This window comes from Pristiophorus japonicus, chromosome 14 (assembly GCF_044704955.1).
Source record: "Pristiophorus japonicus isolate sPriJap1 chromosome 14, sPriJap1.hap1, whole genome shotgun sequence".
Classification (NCBI taxonomy): domain Eukaryota; kingdom Metazoa; phylum Chordata; class Chondrichthyes; family Pristiophoridae; genus Pristiophorus; species Pristiophorus japonicus.
Window position 1 is genome coordinate 147,963,258 of NC_091990.1, and position 20,863 is coordinate 147,984,120.

Here is a 20,863-nt window from a genome sequence, read left to right on the forward strand (position 1 = left end):
TTGTTGTGCATCAGGCTACATGATGACCTAGATACTCAACAGCATCAAAGCTTTATCAGCATGAGGCCTGGCGCACAACAAAATGCAAGATTTCTATTCACAGGGTTGCCAAATATGTTTTAAAAAAAAAAAATGTTTTAATTTCTTTAATAACAAAGATTGTTTGTGTGGTTGAGAAATAACTCTCCCAAATTCTAGTGTTATGGGATTTTATGTACCCCCATTACAATGAAATATTATTGCACATATTATAAAATCTGTCTGAGATTAGATTATTTATTAAAAGCTCTGTTTATGATTAGTGTTGAAACCACTGTAGTTCTATGTACAGATATTATTCCTCAATGTTTTTGCTAATTTCCACTTCTTGCTTCAGACGGCCATCTTGGTGATGAAAGGGTGAATCCATTCGCAGGCTGGGTGGTAGTCGGCATGTCGGTTTCACACCCGCTGGAATGACACCAATAGAACTTTCAAGGTCAGTCTCGTTTTCATTAGTGCTCTAAGCTCCTGCCAAGAACAACATCTCCCTTGGGCTCGAGCCTGCTGCTTGCGGGTTGGGATACTCGGTACTGTTTCAGGACTTAAAGCCCTGCGGCAGCATCTTAAAGGAAGAAAGAAAGACTTGCATTTATATAGTGCCTTTCATAGCCTCAGGATGTCCCAGAGCGCTTTACCACCAATGGAGTACTTTTGAAGTGTTGTTGCTGTTGTAACGTGAGGAAAGCTGAAATATTTTGTTTGAGTTCATCATAATTGCTGTCAGTCAATTTTGGAGCAAATAGGGGAACGAGGTGTTGCAGCACCCTATGCCCCCAAAATTCCTTATGCTTCCAAGAGCAGTGGAGGGTGGCCTTTTTTGGCACCATATAAGTGAGCAGTATAAAGTGCTTGTCAATAGGTGGCAATGCATGCTGAATGAGGGAGCAGAGTTCCGAGGAGTTTGTTGCAAGTTAAGATGCGGTTTAGAGACCCCATCAGGTCAGCCAAGGTAGGACTAACTACCGGTACTCTATATGAAGTAACTATCCAAAGTATGCATAACTCAAAGTTTTTCCTCCTCTCTCACTATATTAAAGTCTTTGAATGCTTGCTATACATACACATTCAGCAGCAGGGCACACCTTAACCAGCACCTTGCACTCAGAACTTCGTTGCTCACATGCTGAAAGGGACTCACCCAAAACAAAAACCCTTCTGTCTCAATATGGCTCCATGATGTATCTGATCTAATCATGCCCAAAGTCTGCTTGGCTTCCTGACCATTTAAGTTTCTCACATATTTTCTCTTTGCAAGACAAGATCACAATAATAAATGGGAGCAAACTCATAAGGGAGGAGATCCCAATAACTTTCGGTCTTTGAATGGCTTCATAAAGGCCACTGTCCAAATCATTACTCACATAGCATTGAGAGAATAGGGGATGGTGAAGTCTGTGGTCTAACTACTGTTCAAGATTCGTACCATTCTGCTCATACTCTTGTAATACTACTTTCTTGTAATACTGCCCGATACTAGACTCCCAAAACAAGCGCTCTACTCAGAGTTCCGACACAGCAAGCGAGACCCAGGTGGGCAGAGGAAAGCCTCAAAGCCTCCTTGAAAAAGTGCAACATCCCCACCGACACCTGTGAATCCCTGGCCCAAGACAGCTCAAAATGGAGAATTAGCATCCGGGAAGGCGCCGAACACCTCGAGTCTCTTCGCCGGGAACACGTGGAAGCCAAGTGCAAACAACAAAAGGAGTGCACGAGAACCTAAACACCCCACCCACCCGTCCCTCCAACCACTGTCTGCCCCACCTGTGACAGAGACTGTAGGTCCCGCATTGGACTCATAAGTCAGCTGAGAACTCATTTTTAGTGTGAAAGTAAATCATCTTCGACTCTGGGACTGCCTGAGAAGAAGAATACTACACATTCCCTCACTTACTGGCACCAAAGCATATACTGAAGCAAAATACGATCTGACTCATTCTGCTGTAAGCTATACTTGAAGGATTGTCAAGATGAGAGCATTGTACTTTATGCTTCTCTTTTACTCTAGATGTGCCACAGGAAGTTGTGCTGGGGCTGAGTGTGCCAGACCTGCTGAGCACCTTACAGCATCCAGCATCATTCACTACTACATGTGAAAATGCCAGCTCAGGTACATCCACTCTGGGGCACTGGCATAGCGAGATGGAGAAAGGTGCCTCAAATGCTGCAGAGTTCAGCTAATGGTGGAGGAGGAGTCGGAACCTGATCTGAAGGGCCAGCTTCTGTCTGTCCTCAGTTGTTGAGCATAGGGATTTGGATTTCACTGAGTTTACTTTTAAAAGAACTATGCTTTCTGAGCACACAACTTTGATCGATCAATTGCAGACTATGCCAAACAATCTGATGCAGCTGAAGGCTAGTGTTGAGTCCACTACCCATATCTGAGCACTGATGATGCATGGATATGCAACACTGCAGACCATGGAAGATGTTGCAATACCACAGATAAGAACATAACATAAGAACTAGGCACAGGAGTAGGCCATTTGGCCCCTCGCACCTGCTGTGCCATTTAATAAGATCATGGCTGATCTGATGTTTGCAATGTGATTCCCTCTGGCAGGGACCCTAATACTATTTATAGCATGACTCATGGGGTCTCAGACTGCTGCTGTAGGGGTCTTGGTCTCCAGTTTAGAGCAGGCTCTATCTCCTTAATGGTGCTTTTGGGTCTGCAGTCTCACACATCAGGAGGCATGGTAAGGCAGTGATCAATAAAAGTGGCACGGCTGCAGTACTCCGAGAGAGCAGTAAGTTAGAGTGGCGAGCACACAAATCATAGTGTCAGCACTGGGGTGTTGAACATAATACAAACACACACTCATTAAACTGTGCCCATGTATTGAGAGTTACATGGTAGCGAAGACTGTTGATAGCTTAGGTGGAGAGGATATTCACGGGAAGTTCTCCGCTATGACAGCCTTGCATATAGATCTAGCAGCCCTCAAAGATGCTTCTGTAGGCAGAACTTCTGGTTCCTCCTGTTCATGTTGCTTTAATCTTAGCTGCAGGTGGTTGTCCTTCTCAACCATGCTTATGCCCCATTGCATGGCAAAAGTGTAGCATGCAGCAGATGATTATGATTTTGGAAACCTTTACTAGACTATATTGCAACATGCCCTCTGACCTATCAAGGCATTTGAAGGTGTCGATGACGTGTTGTATTATATGGAACTGTATGCATAGTGGTTATGTTACTGAACTAGTAATCCAGAGGCCTGGACTAATCGGAGATGCGAGTTCAAATCCCACCACGACAGCTGGAGAATTTAAATGCAGTTAATTAAATAAATGGTGGCCATGAAACTACCGCAATAACCCAACTGGTTCACTAATGTCCTTTAGGGAAGGAAATCTGTCATCCTTACCCAGTCTGGCCTATATGTGACTCCAGACCCACTGCCCTCCGAAATGGCCTAGCAAGCCACTCAGTTGTACCAAACCGCTATGACAAAGTCACTGTGTAAGTAGCTTCACCACAAAGACTGCAGCGATTCAAGAAGGCAGCTCACCACCACCTTCTCAAGGGCAACTAGGGATGGGCAATAAATACTGGCCGTGCCAGTGGTGCCCACATCCCGTGAACAAATAAATAAATTGAAAAATCCTTATGGCTGCATGCACTTAATTGTACCTGTGCTTCATTGGTGTTCTTGGCTATTCGATGTGTCAAATCTACATATTTCAAATAATAGAGGCACCATGGATTATCTTAAAATAAACATGTGATAACTGCTGCGTGGGAGTTGGGCATTGACCTGTATAAATGTGCTGATCATCACAAAGGGGCGGAACCCCTTCCTGTACATGAATATACAGCTATTTTGTGCATGGGCTTACAGGGCCATCAATGATGCCCTGGACTTTGGGGAATCCTGCCATGTCTAAAAAGGGAAGTGCCAACTTATGCTGTTGCCAGTTGTCCGTGGGAAATGTGGTTAAATTGCTCACTCTGGGAAAACAACTTATGTCACTAGCTTGATCCATCTGTGCACTGCAGTTTGGCTGATGCTCCCTGTGGCCTTTTAGTATGAGTCTGAGGCACAGATGTTCAGGGCTGAGGTAGCCTTGACAGCAACTGGCAATATTGTGCCTTTGGTGGAATTTGGCTGAAGGTCAGATGCTAGAATGCAGCACAACTCTGTAGCAGCCTGTCTGGTAAATGGCCGCCTATGAAGACAAAGTTGTAACAAACTTTTAACAAATCAGGATAAAACTGTCTCTGCCTGTATATCTGAACTGAAGGGATACACCGGATGAAGGGATACACCGGGTGAAGGCACTGGCCCAGCCTATCCTTTCCATAATAAAAGCAAAATACTGCGGATGCTGGAGATTTGAAATACAAACATAAAAAGCTGGAAATATTATATTTGGCCAGTTCTCTTTTAAATTTGAAATGCTTTGAAGACAGAAAGTTACAACCCACAATGTCCATTTTTTAATGTCATGATCATTTCACTAACATATTATAATGAAACCTCTTCATATTTGTGGCAAGGGCTTCCTGTGTTCAAATACCAATTAACTCAAAATGCATGTGACTCACATGATCTGGAGAAAAACCTTACTTCTGTTCCGCATTGATTAAAAAGAAAAAAGACTTGCATTTATATAGTGCCTTTCACAACCTCATGACATCCCAAAGCTCTTTAAAGCCAGTTAAGCACTTTTGAAGTGTAGTCACTGATGTAATGTAATAAACATGGCAACCATTTGCGCACAGCAAGCTCCCACAAACAGCAATGTGATAATGACCAGATGATCTGTTTTGGTGGTGTTGGGTGGGGAATGAATGTTGGCCCAGGACACTGGCGAAAACTCCCCCTGCACTTCTTTGAAATGGTATCATGGGATCTTTTACATCCACTAGACAGGACCTCTGTTTAATATCTCATTCGAAAGATGGCACCTCCAACAGTGCAGCATTCCATCAGTACTGTAGTGAAGTGTCAGCAAGGATTATGTGCTCAAGTCCCTGGAGTGGGGCTTGAACGCACAAAAGAAACTAGGGTGCTACCAACTGAGCCACAGCTGACACAGGGTGCACACTAGTGTCACAAAACATCAGAAAAACATGCCTAAAATGTCATGCACCAGCTTTCACAGTTGAATTGCACCAGCACATGACCAAACCCTAAATCACTGAAATTATGCCCAGTGTAACAACATCATTCAAGCTGAATGTACGATGAATACATGTTGATGTCTGTGTCTAATGTTGAATATTTAGGATTGCAAATGAGAATCAGGTGGCTTTAGCTCTGAAATCTCAAATTAGTCATGCCTGTGCATCAAAGAGATTCTGTGAACATCATTGTAGGATATCATTTATCTTTTGTAATTTTTCATTCTGATGGAGCTCTTAGAATGTTGCTGCTCTGTGCAATTTGCTTGTAGCATTTGTTCTCTCTCCCTTGATCTATGTGGACTTGGCCATGTTATGCAGGTATCAGATCTATAAATAAACTTTTTAGATTTACGATAGCTATTTTGCTGAATGGTGAATCTCAATAATAGATATAGGGGGGAAATTGCCCTCCAGAAAAAGGCACATTAGCGCCTTTCTGACTGGGGGCAGGCGGTGGGGCCGACCCATCTACAATTGCCCCCAGGCTGGGGGTGGCAGAAACAGGTTCCCGCCGCGCCACGCCCGGTGCTCCGACCCATTGTCGGCTGCGCGCCGACCCCTTTTTCCGCCCCGCAAGGGAAATTGCCCCACGGGAATACGGCTGCCGTTGGTTAGTGTCCCTGACAGCTTTGCGAGATGGGCAGCTGCCAGTGGCTGGGCAGTGCGGCCGCCCTTAAAGGGGAGAGTGCACCGCTGCGGCCGCCATTTTGTTTTAATTGTCGGCCAGCTCCTGAGTCGGCCCAACAATGGCAGCCATTGGATCGGCAACAGCCAGCCTGGCTCTTGGGTACCGGGCCACTGGCCTGGCTGGACCCCTCCCTATTAGCCCAGTGGGCTCCACGTAGGCCTCGTGGCGTCCCTCCACTTTAAGTGAAGGGGAGGGACGTTGCGACGCTTCTGTGTCACGCTGATGTCATTGCCGCCGCGCTGACGGATACCGTCCCGTTGCCAACCAGATACCACCTCCAACACTGCCCCAAAGCACTGGGAGGCGGTGTCAGAGTTAAAGAGCTGAATTTTCCGGCTCTTCCCTTCGACTCCTGCCGGGCTCTAAATTTCTGGATAAATTGAAGTGCCTTCCTCAATTTCTCGCTGAGGGAAACTTCGGCCCCATAGAAGGAGAAGGCTGACTCAATTTTGAATTCATGCCTCAAGTGCAATACTGGTTAAAATCAAGATGGGCCTACGGCGAATAGTTCCACGATTAGCGAATCACCCTAGAATCTTGACAACTTGTTCCAATTAACCAAACCTAAATCGCTTCTCTGTATTTTATCACACATATATGGAGCTATACTTGTAAAAATATTTTCATACTTTGAGTCTTGTCTCAAAAGTCATTGCTGGAACTCTTTGATCTTCACATCACCTAAATTCCAGTTGTATAATATGCTTCCACTGTCAGCTGCTCATTCAATATGTTTATTATAGAAGGCATAAATATTTAACCAACAATTTCAATAGGCAATGTGTAGATGAAAGAGAGGAAATGAGGAAAATTCTGATAGAGAACATTTTAAACTTAAAAGTCAATGCTATACAGAGGTAAGATATGGTATTGACTCTTTAAATTCATTTAACAATGGTGACGGTAGATGTTGTGGTACAAATAGGCCAGGTAGATAAGATGGTTAAGAAGGCATCTGAATACTTGCCTTTATTAACCGAGGCATAGAATAGAAGAGCAGGGAGGTTATGCTTGAACTGTACAAAACATTAGTTAGGCACAGCTGGAGTACTGCGTACCGTTCTGGTCACCACATTACAGGAAAGATGTGATTGCACTGGACAGGGTACAGAGGAGATTTACGAGGATGTCTCCTGGACTGGAGAATTTTAAGTCATAGAACACAAGAACATAAGAAATAGGAGCAGGAGAAGGCCATATAGCCCCTTGAGCCTGCTCCGCTATTTAATACAATCATGGCTGATCCGATCATGGACACAGGTCCACTTCCCTGCCCGCTCTCCATAACTCCTTATTCCTTTATCGTTTAAGAAACTGTCTATTTCTGTCTTAAATGTATTCAATATCCCAGCTTCCGCAGCTCTCTGAGGCAGCAAATTCCACAGATCCACAACTCTCAGAGGAAATTTCTCCTCATCTCAGTTTTAAATGGGCGGCCCCTTATTCTAAGATTATGCCCTCTAGTTCTAGTCTCCCCTATCAGTGGAAACATCCTCTCTGCATCCACCTTGTCAAGCCCCCTCATAATCTTATACATTTCAATAAGATCATCTCTCATTCTTCTGAATTCCAATGAGTACAGGCCCAACCTACTCAACCTTTCCTCATAAGTCAACTCCCTCATCTCTGGAATCAACCTTGTGAACCTTCTCTTAACTGCATCCAAAGCAAGTATATCCTTTCGTAAATATGGAAACCAAAACTGCACGCAGTATTCCAGGTGTGGCCTCACTAATACTCTGTACAGCTGTAACAAGACTTCCTTGCTTTTATACTCCATCCCCTTTGCAATAAAGGCCAAGATTCCATTGGCCTTCCTGATCACTTGCTGTACCTGCATACTAACCTTTTGTGTTTCATGCACAAGTACCCCCAGGTCCCACTGTACTGCAGCACTTTGCAATCTTTCTCCATTTAAATAATAACTTGCTCTTTGATTTTTTTCTGCCAAAGTGCATGATGATCTCACACTTTCCAACATTATACTCCATTTGCCAAATTTTTGCCCACTCACTTAGCCTGCCTATGTCCTTTTGCAGATTTTGTGTGTCCTCCTCACACATTACTTTTCCTCCCATCTTTGTATTGTCGGCAAACTTGGCTACGTTACACTCAGTCCCTTCCTCCAAGTCGTTAATATAGATTGTAAATAGTTGGGATCCCAGCACTGATCCCTGCGGCACCCCACTGGTTACTGATTGCCAACCCGAGAATGAACCATTTATCCCTACTCTCTGTTTTCTGCTCATTAGCCAATCCTCTATCCATGCTAATATATTACCCCAACCCCGTGATCTTTCATCTTGTGCAGTAATCTTTTATGTGGCACCTTGTCAAATGCCTTCTCGAAGTCCAAATACACTACATCCACTTGTTTCCCTTTATCCACCTGTTAGTTACCTCCTCGAAGAATTCTAACAAAAGTCATGTGGTTGATAGTAGCTGGCATGGGGCCTGCTTGCATCAGTGTAACTGAATTTCTACGGCTTAAATTAAAACAGTTTTATATGCTACATTATGCACATATGCTTTATTAAATTAGCTTATGCAAATGTCGGCCTGGATAACAATGATGTATAAAATTATTGAAAAATTAAATTTTTATTGAGGTTGGTGCAATGAAGGAACTTATGAATAAAATGACAATTCTTTACATTGCATAATTATTAGATTTGGGGATTCCATTGCATATCATGAGAGGATTCCCTTCATAAATGTTTGAAATGGAAGTCTCCTTTGTCATTGGAGGATCAGGCCCCCGTGATCTCAGGGACGTTTCTGAACCTCCTGCATCCCTGGGATCTGTGGGCCATTACGCTGCCATCCGTCTCGAGGCCCGAGACCACAACCTTTCGCAGCCTAGACAAGGGCTTTCATAATTGTTTTGCGGATTAGTGGCGTACTCCGCAGGCCATTAATTAATTAGTTTCAAAAATCTACTGAAATTTTACAAAAAATTATGAATTGCACTATCTCTCACTATTAAGCTCTGTGATAACATGCATTGCTTTCGGTCCCCTCAATAGGGAATTTTTATATTAATTCTCAGATGAGTGGGCTTCTATCCAAAATAACAAATTAGAGAACATTGTATACTTAAATTAATGACACACCTCCTTTTCTACCGATCTTTAGTTCAAAACAATTAAAAAAATTATGCATAATATATCAGAATTCTAAATGAAGAATATTACAATTTTGCCTTTATTTTCTGCCTAAATGCACCTTCAACCAGATCTTGTTTGAATCTTTAAATTAATTCTGATTTCATAGAATTTCCCACAGGTTCCCCCCCCACCCCCCCGCCCCTCCTACATGCTGTAGTCATGAAGACAGGTAACTTTTGCTGAGGTAATTATCCGGCTGCTGCATTTTGAATTGCAAAATTACGCACAAGTAAGAAAAATAGCCATTTTTCAGTTTGAAAGCATTGGTTGACTCATTGAACTACTCAGGAATTATTCCTTTAACATGGCCCTTGGCTATTGCTGTAACATACATTTTGTACAGCGTCACTGAGTGTTTTGGAAACTGTCAACTGTACAACAAAACACACTTCTACAATACGTTTGTTCGTCATTGCAAACTGCAAATGTCTGATATTTCCAAAGAGAATTCCTAGTGCAATTGACCATCTAAATATGTCAGCATGGTGCAGAGTGACACTTTTTGTTTTTGTTATTTTCCTGTATACCATGTTGAGACATTGTGCCAATTTCAATTGAGATGGGATTGCAGCCAGAAATGTGGATGTTGATTTACTTTGACATGGAGGAATTCACAACACTGACCTACAAACAGTTTGACATTTCCTTTATGTTTTATTCATTACAGTGGAAAACCTAATGTCCAGGGTGGATCTAGCACATGGGGTAGGTACCTTTTTAGGTGCTTTGAGGTCAAAGTTTACTATTCTATTGAACAGTCACTCACTTACATGTTATTGATCTAAAAGAATAGCAACAGCAGAACATAATTTTCTAATTAGATTGGTCAAAAACTATTTAACTGATTGATGGCAATTAGACAAAATGTGCAAAGGTGTCAAAGGGTAGTAGTGACAAAGCAGTTATTTGATTATTTTATGACTTGTGGGAATGTGTGCTCACTCTCTGAACTGGACAACCCTCCCTTGAACAAGCTGACCTGTGGGTTTCAAGCACCGAGTGAAAGGCTGGTTGTAAAATGTTAATTTCAGGTGCTTTCCCTAAACCAGTTGTAACACTTTGATCCACTGCTGGGGCAAGTGAACTGCTCTGGGTGTTCAAACAAACTCTGCTAGAGGGAGATACTGATTCTCGTCACACCCATTTTTTGGGCAAAACATTTGCGTTGGTGCGGGGGGGGGAGGGGGGGGGGTGCGAGGGGAACCCAGTTTGTGTCACGATTTTGTATGCCTGATCTCCCCATGGAAGTACCCAGGCTACCAAATTAGACGTTGGCAACTTTAAGTGTCCGGGGAATCTGGCTGAAACAGATATTGGTCGCCTAGAATATCCAAATTAGGGTCCTAACAGTGTTAGGACCACGCAGGAAATGTACGCATGCTCCACTCAATTTACTACAGTGTTCCCCCTCAGGGCCATGCACCAATCGAGAGGTCCCACTAAGGGCCACACACCAATGTGGAGATCCGGCGCAGGCTGTGCACCAATCAGGAGATCCCGTGTGGGTTGCACACCAATGAGGAGGTCCCACGAAGGCTGTGCACCAATCAGGAGGTCCCACGCAGGCTGTGCACCAATCAGGAGATCCCGTGTAGGCTGCACACCAATGAGGAGGTCCCACGCAGGCTGTGCACCAATCAGGAGGTCCCACACAATTTATGTACCAATTGCTGCTGCTCAAAGGTACCGTACAGCAAATTTAAAGTGACTACACACCTAGACTGCAAATTCGAGGGAACATTGGTCTACAGTGGCCTAACCAACGGTCTTTAAAGGGATGGCCGGAGACGGGTCACAAAAAGGTAAGCAAAATATTTTATATTTTTGTTTCTATGGAGCCAGGGGGAGCAAGAATTACCCAGTCCACACTCATATTAGAGACTTTTTAAATAATATTTTTTTGAATGAACGTCATACAGATCCATTTTTTTCTTCTCTTGAGCTCTGGGTGACAATCCCGCACACTCTTTTCAAACAAAGACCACAATTCAGCGACATTTTGAGACCTATCTCGCCGGTCGCTAAATATTCAATTAATTCAAATTGTGCACTTCAAACGTGGCGCGGGACAATTTCGCCCCCCATATTTTGTCGTTGGTTTGGTCGAAATTCATGGCTTCGGTTTGCTGCTTGACCGAAAATGAGCTTCTTATCCTATATCAGGTTTGTTGCCAAACCTACTTTCTTTCACCTCCAGAACATTGCCTGCTTATAAATCTTTCTCTCGCTTATCACTGTGAAACCGTACTACCTCAAAAATGGACTTCTCCGATACTCTCAACAGCTTCCCCACTTCTACAAACTCCAACGTATTCAAAACCCACAGCCCATGTCGGTTGGGAAATTCAATCATGCTGCGCCTGTTTTATAGGCATAAAATGGGCGCCTAAGGGTCCAATAGGGCGGGCAGTGCACGCGTACGTGTGTGCTAATTCTGTGCAGCGCGCATCATATTGGATTGGGCTGTTCAGTAGGCATCAAAGGCGCATGCCAGAAAAGTTCAAAAGCCTCATTCTAACAATTACATAAGTGTCTGTGCTTGTTGGAGGACTCAGTTGTGAAATTGGTCTGCACCAGCGCCTGAATCGCCACGCGATACAGCTAATTATGGCACTAACAGGCAGCAAGGACCCTGCAGCAGCATTACTTTAAGGGCTCATTCATTCCATACAGGTTAGGTCGCGGTTTGTCCTCTCAGGCTGGTTAACTTCTGGTCCTTTTTTTTGGACTATTTTTACCATTCCATGTGAAGTCTGATTTCTGAGAGCATCTTTGTGCTGGTGCTGGACTGCTTTTGTCTCCTATGGAAACAGTTTTATTGCAGCCATGGATGGTCTGATAGGTCTGCCTTTGGGGCTGGAGGGCGAGGAAGAGCAGCAAAGAAGATAAGAGAGAGGATCAGCTGGGAGCAGGGGGAGGAAGAGAGCAGTCCGCAGGAGGCCACACTCAAAATGCATCTTCAGGGAGTACTTCTCCATCCACAACTTCACTGAGGAGCAATGTGTCAGGTGCCTGCTATGTCACCTGTTGCAGCCTCAAGCCAGGGCATGGGCAGCACTGCCCATGGTTATCAAGGTCACGTTAATTTTTATTCCACGGGCTTGTTCCAGGCTACAGCAGATAACATCTGAGACATGTTACAGTTTACTGTGAACCACTGTATCAGGGAGGTCTCCAAGGCTTTCTAGCCCAGGAGGAACAACTACATCACATTCCCAATGGACAGAGAAAAGCAGGAAGAGAGAGGGCTCGGCTTTGCCTGCATTGTAGACTTGCCCAGGGTCCAAGGTATCATCGACTGCACCCACATGTGCCATATGTGCTCTCCATCACCAGTCTGGAATCTTTCTCAATAAAAAGGGATTCCACTCCATGAATGACCAGCTTGTTTGTGATCACAGGTTTGTGATCATCATTGGCAGCAGTCATGATTCATTCATTCTGGGCCAGTACTCTGTGCCGCCTTTATTCCAACCAAGCAGCCGGGTCCAGTGGATACTGGATGACAATTGCCTCCAGATGTGGCCTATGACTTCACCCCAGGCACAGACGCAGAGCTGGCATACAAGAATCATGCTGTCACCAGAAATATCATTGAGTAGCCCATTAGCAAAGTCAAGGAATGTCTCCATTGCCAGGACCATTTGGGAGCAGCTCTGCAGTGCATCCCTGGCCATGGTTTCAGATTTGTTGTCATGAGCTGCATGCTGCATAACTTTGTTATACTCAGGGAACTTCCCTTACCACCGTCTGGGTAGCAAGGATTGGATGAGGAGGAAGAAGTGCAGGAGCAGTATTGACCACCAGTGCCCCAGCCACCAGATCTCTCGGAGTGCAACTTTCCGAAGAGCAGTTCACCTGCACCATCCCTCCTATCCCCAACACAACAACAGTCCCGCAATTCCTATCATTGTCCATAACAACTATCGTCCAATTCCCTTCCTTCAGTCCAGTCTGATGGGGCCTCCCTCACTTGACAATGAATATTAATCCCAACACTTAATCCAGGAAAAGAAATCACTCCAACAACTCATTTCCATATGTGTACAACAGTTAACAGGATTAATTATCACCCTTTTGCAACCCCTTAATTTTCTGTGCTTGTTTCCCTCTCCTAGTGCTCCCACAGAGTGTTTCTCCAGTGGCTACAGCTTTGGCGGTTAGGCTGCTCAGTTTCCACTGAGGACACTTCAGCTGGTTGTGTTTACATAGGAAATACGACACACAAACAGGCCATTCGGCCCAACCGGTCCTTGCTGGTGACCTCAATCAGCTCTGGGATTTGAGAGCCCGGCTGCAGACTACAGTGTCTCGGTGTGGGCTGGGGCAGCCTGGCTCAACTGGCTGTGTGGCACTACCTGAGTAAATGGCGGGTGTGCAGACATTCTGTTATCCTGAGAGAGAAAAGTAGGTGTTTCTTGCATAGAGCCAATACCACACTTTTGGGAATGCACTTCAGAATTTGTACGGCTCTGCACAAGGACAGCGTGCAGTAGGGATGGGACGCGGTGGAAGCCCTGTCAACTCAATCAAATTTCTAGGCTACGAGCTCTATCCTCATCAATCACCAGGGCTGTTCATATTCTACAACTTCAAGATTGTTATTTTCAAATCCATCCACGGCTGTGTCCACCCGACTTGAACAATTATCTCCAGCCATATGTTCCTGGACACTTCCTCTGCTCTTCTGACACTCCATAGAATCATGGGGCCGAAATTTCCCCAGCTGCCGAGAGCGGCGTAGTTAGGAGTGGCACACTGACTTTGTGAGCCAAAAAAAGCACCGAAAATTTACCTTCCACTTTGGCCGCTCCCTCGTCGTCCGGTTCCAGTGGTGTGAAATTGCAGAGCCTGTGGGGGGGGGGGTGGAGCTTCGGCTGAGCTTGCTCAGCGCAGGGGGCGGGGCTTGGGCCCAGCGTCTCGGAGTGCCGGTAGGGGGATGCATGTCCATTTGAGCGATGCGCAATGGAGCAGGAAGCTTGGCAATCGGCCAATTAAAGGGAGAGCATCCTCAGTGCCTCAGCATAATTGGCAATGGACCATATGTAAAGATAAGGTGTGAATAGTGATTTTTGGGTGGCTGAGGGAGTGGAAAGAAGTGCTGGATATGTGGAAGAAAGGTGAGAACTGATTTTTCAATATTACCTAAGTGTAACTCCAATACATGAGTGACGCAAGAGTGTGCAACAAGAACAAAGAATTTCCTCCATGAGGAAGTAGAGAAACTAGTCACTATCATTGAGGAGAAATGGCTGGAGCTGGATATCCGTAAGAAACATAGAAACAAAGAAAATAGGTGCAGGAGTAGACCATTTGGCCCTTCGAGCCTGCACCACCATTCAATAACATCATGGCTGATCATTCCCTCAGTACCCCTTTCCTGCTTTCTCTCCATACCCCTTGATCCCTTTAGCCGTAAGGGCCATATCTAACTCCCTCTTGAATATATCCAATGAACTGGCATCAACAACTCTCTGCGGTAGAGAATTCCACAGGTTAACAACGCTCTGAGTGAAGATGTTTCTCCTCATCTCAGTCCTAAATGGCATACCCCTTATCCGAAGACTGTGTCCCCTGGTTCTGGACTTCCCCAACATCACGAACATTCTACCCGCATCTAATCTAACCTGTCCCGTCCCGTCAGAATCTTATATGTTTCTATGAGATCCCCTCTCGTCCTTCTAAACTCCAATGTATAAAGGCCCAATTGATCCAGTCTCTCCTTATATGTCAGTCTCGCCATCCCAGGAATCAGTCTGGTGAACCTTCGCTGCACTCCCTCAATAGCAAGAACGGCCTTCCTCAGATTAGGAGACCAAAACTGAACACAATATTCCAGGTGAAGCCTCACTAAGGCCCTGTACAACTGCAGTAAGACCTCCCTGCTCCTATACTCAAATCCCCTAGCTATGAAGGCCAACGTGCCATTTGCCGCCTTCACCGCCTGCTGTACCTGCGTGCCAACTTTCAATGACGGATGAACCATGACATCCAAGTCATGTTGCACCTCCCCTTTTCCTAATCTGCCACCATTCAGATAATAATCTGCCTTCGTGTTTTTGCCACCAAAGTGGATAACCTCACATTTATCCACATTATACTGCATCTGCCATGCATTTGCCCACTCACCTAACCTGTCCAAGTCACCCTGCAGCCTTTTAGCATCCTCCTCACAGCTCACACCGCCACCCAGTTTAGTGTCATCTGCAAACTTGGAGATATTACACTCAATTCCTTCATCTAAATCATTAATGTATATTGTAAAGAGCTGGGGTCCCAGCACTGAGCCCTGCGGTACTCCACTAGTCTCTGCCTGCCATTCTGAAAAGGACCCGTTTATCCCAACTCTCTGCTTCCTGTCTGCCAACCAGTTCTCTCTCCATGTCAGTACATTACCCCCAATACCATGTGCTTTGATGTTGCACACCAATCTCTTGTGTGGGACCTTGTCAAAAGCCTTTTGAAAGTCCAAATACACCACATCCACTAGTTCTCCCTTGTCCACTCTACAAGTTACATCCTGAAAAAATTCAAGAAGATTTGTCAAGCATGATTTCCCTTTCATAAATCCATGCTGACTTGGACCGATCCTGTCACTGCTTTCCAAATGCGCTGTTATTTCATCTTTAATAATTGATTCCAACATTTTCCCCACTACTGATGTCAGGCTAACTGGTCTATAATTACCCATTTTCTCTCTCCCTCCTTTTTTAAACAGTGGTGTTATATTAGCTACCCTCCAGTCCATAGGAACTGATCCAGAGTCGATAGACTGTTGGAAAATGATCACCAATGCATCCACTATTTCTAGGGCCACTTCCTTAAGTACTCTGGTATGCAGACTATCAGGCCCTGGGGATTTATTGGCCTTCAATCCCATCAATTTACCTAACACAATTTCCCGCTTTATAAGGATAACCTTCATTCCTCCTTCTCACTAGACCCTCGGTCCACTAGTATTTCCGGAAGGTTATTTGTGTCTTCCTTCGTGAAGACAGAACCAAAGTATTTGTTTAACTGGTCCGCCATTTCTTTGTTCCCCATTATAAATTCAGCTGATTCTGACTGCAAGGGACCTACGTTTGTTTTCACTAATCTTTTTCTCTTCACATATCTATAGAAGCTTTTGCAGTCAGTTTTTATGTTCCCAGCAAGCTTCCTCTCATACTCTATTTTCTCTCTCCTAATTAAATCCTATGTCCTCCTCTGCTGTATTACAAAATTCTCCCAGTCCTCAGGTTTACTGCTTTTGCTGGCCAATTTATGTGCGTCTTCCTGGGATTTAACACTATCCTTAATTCCCCTTGTTAGCCACGGTTGAGCCATTTTCCCCGTTTTATTTTTTACTCCAGATAGGGATGTACAACTGTTGAAGTTCATCCATGTGATCTTTAAATGTTTGCCATTGCCTATCTACTGTCAACTCTTTAAGTATCATTCGCCAGTCTATTCTAGCCAATTCACATCTCATACCATCAAAGTTACCTTTTCCCAAGTTCAGGAACCGAGTCTCTGAATTAACTGTGTCACACTCCATCTTAATAAAGAATTCTACCATATTATGGTCACTCTTCCCCAAGGGGCCTCACACAACAAGATTGTTAATCAATCCTTTCTCATTACACATCACCCAGTCGAGGATGGCCAGCCCTCTAGTTGATTCCTCAACATATTTGTCGAGAAAACATCCCTAATACACTCCAGGAAATCCTCCTCCACTGCATTGTTACCAGTTTGGTTAGCCCAGTCAATATGTAGATTAAAGTCACCCATGATAATTGCTGTACCTTTATTGCACGCAACCCTAATTTCTTGTTTGATGCTGTCCCCATCCTCATCACTACTGTTTGGTGGTCTGTACGCAACTCCCACTCGCGTTTTCTGCCCTTTGGTATTCCGTAGCTCCACCTATACAGATTCCACATCATCCAAGCTAATGTCCTTCCTTATTATTGCATTAATTTCCTCTTTAACCAGCAATGCCACCCCACCTCCTTTTCCTTTCTGTCTATCCTTCCTAAATGTTGAATACCCCTGGATGTTGAGTTCCCAGCCTTGGTCACCCTGGAGCCATGTCTCCGTAATGCCAATTACATCATATCCGTTAACAGCTATCTGCGCAGTTAATTCGTCCACCTTATTCCGAATATTCCTCACATTGAGGCACAGAGCCTTCAGGCTTGCCTTTTAACACCCTTTGCCCCTTTAGGATTTTGCTGTAATGTGGCCCTTTTTGCTTTTTGCCTTGGGTTTCTCTGCCCTCCACTTTTACTTTTCTTCTTTCTATCTTTTGCTTCTGCCCCCATTCTACTTCCCTCTGTCTCCCTGCAAATGTTCCCATCCCCTTGACATATTAGTTTAACACCTCTCCAACAGCACTAGCAAACACTCTCCCTGGGACATTGGTTCCGGTCCTGCCCAGTTGCAGACCATCCGGTTTGTACTGGTCCCACCTCCCCCAGAACCGGTTCCAATGTCCCAGGAATTTGAATGCCTCCCTTCTGCAGCACGTATTCGCATGAGCTATCCTGCGATCCCTACTCTGACTAGCATGTGGTGCTGGTAGCAATCCTGAGATTACTACTTTTGAGGTCCTACTTTTTAATTTAGCTCCTAGCTCCCTAAATTCGTCTTGTAGGACCTCATCCTGGTTTTTACCTATATCGTTGGTACCTATATGCACCATGACAACTGGCTGTTTACCCTCCCCCTTCAAAATCTCCTGCACCCGCTCCGAGACCCTTCCACCAGGGAGGCAACACACCATCCTGGAGTCTCGGTTGCAGCCGCAGAAATGTCTATCTATTCCCTTTACAATAGAATCCCTTATCACTATAGCTCTCCCACTCTTTTCCCTGCCCTCCTGTGCAGCAGAGCCACCCACGGTGCCATGGACTTGGCTGCTGCTGCCCTCCCCTGATAAGTCATCCCCCTCTATAGTACCCAAAGCAGTGTATCTGTTTTTCAGGGGGATGACCGCAGGGGGCCCCTGCACTAACTTCCTTCCACTGCTCTTCCTGTTGGTCACCCATCACCAATCTGTCTGTGTAACCTTTACCTGCGGTAAGACCAACTCACTAAACGTGCTATTCACGTCATTCTCAGCATTGTGGATACTCCAGAGTGAATCCATCCGCAGCTCCAGTGCTGCAATGCTGTCTGTCAGGAGCTGCAGCCGGATACACTTCCCGCGTACTTAGTCATCAGGGACACTGGAAGCGTCCCTGACTTCCCACATAGTACAGGAGGAGCATAACACATGTCCGAGCTCTCCTGCCATGACTTAACCCCTAGATTAACTTAATTTGGCAGCAATAATGCTAAAGGTTACTTACTGACAAAGAAAAGAAAAATAAAAAACTACTCACCAATCCGTCACCTTTCGATTTCTTTCTACTTCTTTTTTGCCTTCTCTCCCTGCTGCAGCTGCACCAGCTGGGCCTTTATAGGCCGCTCCGACATCCCCGAACCTCTTGCTGTGACGTCACACTTCGTTTTCTTTTCCTCCCAGGTCGGAGAATCAGCACTGGTGGGGAAAACAAGACAAAGCAACACCTCCAGCTCCCACTTGCCCTTAAAACTCGCCCACTTACCAAACTCTTATCTTTGCACTCTGACCTGCCGCTGCACTCCGAGCAAGACTGCACCAAGCCTTCTCTTTTTATACTGTTCCTGGCTGATTCACCACTGGCCTGTTTAGGGAACTAGTTTTTACTAGCTGTCTAATTAACTAAGCTAGCTTGCTTGTTTGTCTCTGCTTAAACCTACAAGAATCCTACAAGAGTGGTCCCACAAAAGTTTCACCTAAGGAAATGAGAACAAGATGGAACCTAGTTGCAGAAGAATACTCCACAGGGGTGAATACTGAAAGATCTGGAAGCCAGTGCAAAAAGAAATGGCAGGATGTTGGTCAAGTAATGAGTAATATCTTCATCTTTAAATGGAATTGCAATTGTTAATGTGACCATCTGTATATGTCCCACTGATCAGAAGCGCACCATGTGTGAAAAGTTATATTTTCATCTTTGCAGAGAAATGGTCCCACAACAAAAGGAAAAGACTTAGAACAGGAGGAGGGATGCCAAATCTGCACCAACTGTCACCCCTGGAACAGAGGGTTGCTGCCTTGCTGAGTCGCACCTGCAGAAAAAGAATCAGCTCTGCACAAGCTGGACCCACACGCGAGAGTGAGGGTGAGTCATTAAAATGCCTCGTCCCCCTTCAAATCAATCTGCTGACTGGCCTGCTATGCGTCAGACTACTCATGCCACCCATCTTGCCTCCCATGTGCTGCTAACCATTTGACTGTTCTGTTGTATTTTGCAGAAGAAGAAGACAATCCTCAACATCCTGAAGATCCACCAGAAGAGCCAGATGCATGCACTCCAGACCGAGGCGGGTGGGGGAAGAAGGGGTCCATGGAAATGTGTTCACGGGAGAATGCCGATCGCGATATGGATCAGTCCATAGTACAGGGCATCACACTGCCAGAAATCTCCATGAGCTCCTCGGTGATATTCCATGGTTTCACACCTTCCGAGGTTGCGGGTCCCAGTGGCGATGGTGAAATGCACCCAGCGCCCCACCGTCCCAGCCTGGGCTTCGCACTGGAGGGGTGCCACTAGACAGACCCACAGCGAGGGGAAGGAGAAGCCGACCGGTCTCTCCTGAGATGCAGCCTTCAGCAGATGTTAATCAGGTTATGTCATTGGGTGAGGAGACCAACCCTTACAAGGTCACTCATGGCGACCGTCAGTGGGGTGCATGATGAGGTAGCGACACTGTCGGGAGAAATCTCAGCATTGAGATGGAAAGTGAGGGCGGGCATTTCAGAGGGTGTGCAAACGATGGCAGATGCCATGAGGGAGCTAGCTTCTGCAAAGACCGGATACTCAAATGCCACTCCCACTTCAATCCACGCACCAGCCACCGGTGAGACCCAAACCAGGCTCTCAACCACCCCCCCGCCCCCACCACCATTGCCGACCCTATGAGGAAGTGCACTTTCCCCGAGGTGTGGGTAAGGGATGGGTGCAGACTTTGCTGTCCGTCATCGCGTCGTCGTCGTGGTGCATTGTAAAATATACAATAAAACATATTTTCCATTAAGACTGAATCATGTTCCATTGGGACCACACAACATTTAGGGACAACTGTAAAAAGTAAAAATCCCTTACCTCTACAGTCAGGCATGCCTGCCGCCCCAGCCCTGGTGGGAGGGCTAGCCGGTGCGTTCTGCAGTCGGCAAGGTAGGACTGCTCTATTTTCAGTAGCTGATTTATCTTTCATTTATTTTTGATGATGTGCTAAAGATGTTGTGATGTTGTGCAGATGTTGTGAAGGTATTTAGTGCTTTAGAAACCTCGAACTCACCTTCCCACTCCCCTCCCCCCCCCAAATCTCTGGCTACCTGCGCTGATTTCTTAAATGTAGGTAAGGTTTTTCGGTGCCTACAAAAGTGGCCACATACACTGGCCTAAGTTAGTTTGGAGTAACTTTCAGCTGGCCAAATTTGCTTCTTTGGCCGAAAGAGGCGTAAGTGGCTGGTCACGCCCCCTTTTGCAGAAAAAAAACGAAACTAGAAAAAACCTAACTAAGTGACTTACACTGGAGCAAATTAAATGGGGAAATTTGCGATTTTTAAGTTACTCCAAAAAAAAACAGGGCAACTCCCGGGGAAATTTGAGGCCATAGAATGGTTACAGCATGGAAAAAAGCCATTCGGCCCATTGAGCCCGTGCCGACTCTCAGCTAGTCCCACTCCCCTGCAAAATGTTTTCCTTAAGCTATTTATCCAACTCCCTTTTGAGAGATAATATTGAGTCTGCCTGCAACACC

General features: G+C 45.3%; 1 long non-coding RNA gene across 1 annotated transcript; it reads right to left on the minus strand.

The window, feature by feature from the left end:
* Positions 1-262: 262 nt before the first annotated feature.
* LOC139279508 (uncharacterized) lies at positions 263-13,909 on the minus strand. The gene is made up of 2 exons (XR_011596494.1): positions 13,821-13,909; positions 263-604 (listed from the first exon to the last, which is right to left on the minus strand). It is a non-coding gene; the product is annotated as an uncharacterized lncRNA (long non-coding RNA).
* Between the last annotated feature and the right edge of the window lie 6,954 nt (positions 13,910-20,863).